Genomic DNA, 6000 nt, shown 5'->3' with positions numbered 1-6000 from the left:
CTATTTCTGAACTCTCTATTCTGCTTCATTGATATGTTTGCAAAGTGTGCAAAGCAAGAAATGGAATGGAAAGAATGGAGGAAAAAAATCTGAGGAATTTTAATGTAACACAGGAAGCTTTTAAAACATGGTGGTTCACACATTCATCCCCTTTATATGGACTATCAGATAGCAAAATCTTAAGTTTCTTATGCCTTAAATCAAGGACAAAATGGAGATTTAAATAGTTTTCTAATATATTTATAAGTGCAAGCATCATGTGAATGGGAACATAGTAAAGTAGAAAAAGGCTACAGATTCTTATAATGGATTATTTTATGGAAGTAGATAGGAAAATTTAATATGCTATGAGATAATTATTGCACAGTAATTTTAATGCATCATTTTCTTCTGGTATATTTTTGTTCTCAGTCTACTGAGAGAAACAGTAGATATTTGGGGTTGAAATTGGCACCAGTCATCCAGATGGGTTACATATGTTCATTCTTGATATTAGGTATGAACTCTTCTAGAATCCCTTACTTGTTTTTGTGTTTTTGTTTTCTTTTAGATTTGTTTTTTATTTTTAAGTAATCTCTATACCCAACATGGTGTTTGAATTTATAACCCCAAGATCAAGAGTCACCTGTTCCACTGACTGAGCCAACCAAGCACCCCTATAATTCCTTACTTGTAATATCGGCCATGACATTATAATATTAATAGGACAAATAAAAACCATTAGCTGACTCTCTTGGACAGCAGATTGTCACCAAAACTCCCAGTGACTGGAGTCTCATAAGCATGTTATCAATCTCCTGTCTCCCTTCAGTTTGACAGTTTCCAATCTCTTAGTTAGTAAATAATATTTCATGTCACACCTCTGAGTTGTTTGTTAAGTTTAAAGAAATAGTTATACTGTGAAATAATTTAAGATTTATTTTCCAAATGGCAAAAAAGCATTAGAGATGTTGAACAAAGAGGAATTCATTGCTGTAGGAATTCATTGCTGTAGTGTTACCATCTGCCTACTTACTTGTTTCTTTACTGATTAAGCCTATGAAGAAAGATGTTATTCCAAGTGTAAATATCATTAACTGAAAAATGGTTCTGGGAAAATCAATATTCTGTATGGGCTTACTCAGAATTTTCAAATATTTTAAAGTAGACTCAGCAGTAAGCTTATGTCTGTACTTCTATTACAAATAAATATTAAGCACATTTGGAGAACATTATGTTCTTTTGTCATATTTTCAGAAATGTCTACTTAAGATAATTAATATTTTTTAGACTTTAGAGTATGTGTTTTCTAAACTGGGCATATTTATAAGACAAATATTCCTTTGCATACTACAAGTTATGAATGTTCTGATATACAGTAGTGATAATGATGCAGAAACCATAAAGTTTGTAATGATATTCACAGAGTGAAATACATTGATAAAATGGAGAAATATATGGGTTTGGAAGATTCATTCATTCACTCATTCAAAATATTTACTGATTATCGACAGTGTTATCAGCTCTAGGTATAAAATGGTGAATGAGCGATTAAGGAAATCAGAAACTAGTGGGAAGGGGAAAAACATAGATGATTATTGTTCCACAACAGTGTTCTTTTGCCTATATGGTTGTATAAGGAGTCCTTTAATTAAAGAGAGCCAAAGTACAATGCCTTTAATTTCTTCCTTATCTTGATTGATCCTATTCCCAGTAACCTATATTTGTCCTTTTGACCCATTACCAGATGTGTTACAATATTCTGTAACAAATGACAACATCTTACTTTTCAGAGAAACGTATTTTCCATGGCATTTATATATTTTTACCATTTTTACAAGTTTTTGAGAAAACTTATCTAAGAACATACAATAGGAATAAAACATAACCTTCTTCATTTTCCAGTGTATTGTGAGTGAGAAAGAAGTTAAGGCAGCTGGGCTGTGATCCATTTGCTCCCTTTTCCAAAAGGATGCGCCTGGGGTGGTGGTAGGGGAGCAGGGAAGAGGAAGATGACTTGGCCCAGTCTCCTTTTCAGCTGGACCTCTAGGTAAAACAAACAAACAAACAACAACAACAAATATGAAATTTCTTAAATAGAAAGAGTTATTTATTAAATGATCTTAACAGAATGTTCTTGGCTAAAAATTACTGATGGTAAATAAACCTGAAGTCTATGGATTTATGAAAGCATAGTTCCCTGGAAAATGTCATATAACTTATACAACTCTCTGGAGTATAAAATGGAGATGTTTTGTAACTTAAATGTTTCCTGAGTAAAGGAAATCTCATCTCATCTCACCTGGAAACCTCATCTATTATTATGAGCCAAAGAGCATATGCTTCAGGTAGGAAAAAAAGAACATGAGAGGACAAAAAGGATGTTCCAGATCTCTCTTTATTTCACATATGATTCTTATAATCTTATCCTTAGGATTATTGGGTCTTAAAATGGAGCAGAATTAGGAGACCAGAAAATATCAATATATAAAATATTGGTGGAAACACAACGAACATGATGATCTGCATTGTTTTCTATCTGCTTTTTAATATTAGAACACTTTGAGATATAGTAGTTACAGGGATAAGGTCTTTATATCAGCAACAGTAAAATTTTTTAAAAGGTGCAAAGGATGAAATGTGATGGAAAGTAGTCAAATTTCAAATAGTTTCAAGTTATATTAATGATCCTTTGACCAAATGACTAATCAATAATCCAGAACAGAGGATGGCAAACTATAGTCCATGAGTCAAATCTGGCTATTAATTTTTTTAATAAAGTTTTATTGGAGTATAGAGTTTTGTTTGCATATTGACTATGGCTTTCACAATACAGTGGCAGAGTCATATAAGGTGCAACAGACATCATATGTACCCCACAAAGCTACATATTCTTGTATTCATATTCTTTGAACTTCTGATCTTTGGGGGGTATATGCCTTTAAAAATAAAAATATAGAAAAACATTGGCATGCAATTATTAATTATGGTACAATTTTCAATGGTAAAAAAATGGAAGGAAATTGTTAATTATGATATAAGAACTGGACTGAATGTTATAGAATCATTGACTATTTTAATTAAAAAATATTCAGTAAAAAAAGTCTATGGTGGCATGTTACACAAAACAAGTAGGTATTAAAGTGGTGTACATTATGAATATGGTTAGCTATAGTGGCACATTTATAAAGACAAAGGAAAAACACAAAATTACAATAATTATGTTAGAGTAACAGTATATGATAGTCTTGTGATATGTTTGATTTGTCTAGGCTGTAGACCCAAATTATTTAATCAAACATAGACTTAGGTGTGGCTGTGAAGGCATTTTGTGGATGTTATTAAAATCCATAATCAGTTGACTTTAAGTAAGAGAGATTATCCTAGATATTCTGGGAGGGCTTGATTCAGTCTGTTGAGAAGCCTTAAAAGTAAATCTCAAGCTTCCATGATGAAAAGGAAATTCCATCTATGGACAGCGTTTTCAGCCCTATAGAATTCCTGCCTGCCCTTCCTGAAATATTCCTTATGTATTTTAGACTTACCTCGCCAGCTCCCACAATCATAGAAGTCAGTTCTTTGCAATAAATCTTTCAATATATATCTCTTGCTGATTCTACTTCTCTGGTTTAATCTTGATTGATACTGATTTTGATAACTGGTAGTTGAGTGCTGCTGTGACAAATGCCTCAAAATATGGAAGAGACTCGGGGGTTGAGTAATAGGTGGAGGCTAGAGGAATTTTGAGGAATATGAATGAAAAAGCCTACCTTGGGATTCCTGGGTGATTCAGAGCCAGATCCCAGGGTCAGGGATCAGTCCCGCATTGGGCTCCCTCCTGGGAGCCTGCTTCTCTCTGCCTATGTCTCTGCCTCTCTCTCTATGTCTCTCATGAATAAATAAATAAAATCTTACAAAAAGATAAGAAAAAGCCTACCTTGCCTTGAACAGACTGTTAGTGAAAATGAGAATGTTAACAATTCTCCTAGTGAGGACTTAGGATGAAGCAAGGGGCATGGTAAAGAAAACATGCTGTCTTAGAGAATACCTAAGTCGTCATAAACAAAATATTTGTAGAAATATGAGAATTAAAGGAGCTGCTAATAATGGCTAAGGTGGAAAAGAGAAACTCATTATTGGAAACTAAAGAAAAGGAAATCCTTGCTATATAGTGGCAGAAAGCTTAGCTGAGTTGTCTCCTTTAGTTATGTGGAAAGCAGAGCTTGCAAATGATGAACTTGGATACTTTATTGAGATTTTCAAGCTAAGTGTGAACGATGCGGCCTGGTTTCTTCTTGCTGCTTATAGTAAAATCAAGAAGAAAGAAGTAAGTAAACTGTTAACTGATGAGCAAAAATTAAATAGGACTTGATGATTTTGGAAATCCTTGTCTATCTAGATTTCAAAAGCAAAAATCAAGAGATTTGCTGTCAGGAAAGCATGCTCTTAAGAGAAAGCCAAGGGTGTGGCTGGAAAATGTCTAGTGGCTCAGAAGGATAAAAAGGTCAGAGTATTCAGTCACATAGAAGGCTCTTTGAAGAGATTAAGCATGTGGTTCCTGGGTCTCTTGGCCCTATCAGCAGAAGCCAGGAATGTGATTATCCAAGTGAAACTTGGAGAATTCTCTTGTATGGAGAAAATTCTCATAACATACAATGGAGATCCACTAAGTTCTTAATAATGTAATATGAGCAGAAAACCCTGTCAGGTTGGTCTAACAGGGACATTATCAACAGGCTGATAAAATGAATTAACTGAAAACATGTTCTGTCTTTGGAGAATGAGAAAGGACTTACTCCTAGAGTAGAATCAGGGCCCAGAAATTGGAATCAAAAGGCACAGAGGATTATTTCTAAGACTTGAAGCTGAATGGAGCTCTCTCAGATGTCATAGAAATTGATATCAAACTGGGACCGATGACATGTTTAAAAAAAATTGTCTCCCCTTTCTTAAATGGAATGTCTATAAAATACTATCTCATACCTGCCCACCATTTTATTTTTTATGTGAATAACATTTTTTTGAGTTTCACTGGTTAATAATGAATTATGACTATGGATGAATTATATCCAGAGCCTCAGCCATACCTGATTTAGATAATGACATCTGAGGCTTTTAAACTGATGATATTTAGATAACATATTGAACTTAGAGTTGATGCTGTAATTGATCCAGACTTTGAAGGATGTTAAAATGAATTAATATATTTTGAATGTGAGTTAGGGCCAGAGGGTAGGCTGTGATCAGCAGAACAATGCTCTCACCCAAAAGATGTGCATATCCTAATCCTCAGAACCTGTGAATAGTTAAGTAGCAAGGGGGGAGATTAAAGTGTCAGATATAATAAGGTTTCTAGTCAGCAAAACTTAAGAGATTGTTCTGGATTGTCTATAATAGTCCAATAATGTAATTCAACAGAACTTTAAATGCTGAAGAAGGAAGCAGAAAAGTCAATGTCCGAGTGATGCAATGAGAAAAAGATTCAGCTGACCACTGTTGGCTTTGAAGATGAAAAAGGGGTAACTATCCAAGAAATGCAGTCTTTTTAAGCAAGAAAAGGCAACAAACAAGAAAACAAAAAACCCGAAGTCATTCTCCCTTAGAGCTTCAAGAAAGTATTATGGTCCTGCTAACACTCTGATTTTAGTTCAATGAGATCCATTTCAGACTATGACTCTTAGGACCAAAAGATGATAAATTTGTGTTGTTTTAAGACACTAAGTTTATGGTAATTCTTTATACCAGCAATAGGAATAAAAAATACAGATTAAGGGATAAAATTTTTCTTACTTTTCTCCCCAAATTCTCTGTACTGTCTATATTATCTTTGGGATTGAAAATACTAACTTCTTTCTCAATTTCAGAAGAGATTGAAGATTCTCTCAATATTCCAAAGCTATTAGATGGAAGATCAAGAATTTAAATCTGTGACTTCTGTCTAACTTATATATGTTATCTAAATATGATGAAACAATGAAAAAAAAGGAAGGATATAACCTGGATGCCATTTTATAAATTCAT

General features: G+C 33.7%; 1 long non-coding RNA gene across 1 annotated transcript in view; it reads right to left on the bottom strand.

The window, feature by feature from the left end:
* Window positions 1-297: 297 nt before the first annotated feature.
* LOC140620245 (uncharacterized) overlaps window positions 298-6000 on the bottom strand; it is a 73326-nt gene continuing 67623 nt past the window's right edge. The window contains exon 5 of the long non-coding RNA XR_012020035.1: window positions 298-2025. This is a non-coding gene — a long non-coding RNA (uncharacterized lncRNA). The remainder of the gene's footprint in view (window positions 2026-6000) is intronic.

The sequence above is a fragment of the Canis lupus genome, chromosome 28 (assembly GCF_048164855.1).
Source record: "Canis lupus baileyi chromosome 28, mCanLup2.hap1, whole genome shotgun sequence".
In the NCBI taxonomy this organism is placed as follows: domain Eukaryota; kingdom Metazoa; phylum Chordata; class Mammalia; order Carnivora; family Canidae; genus Canis; species Canis lupus.
This window is presented reverse-complemented; position numbering and strand designations above follow the sequence as displayed.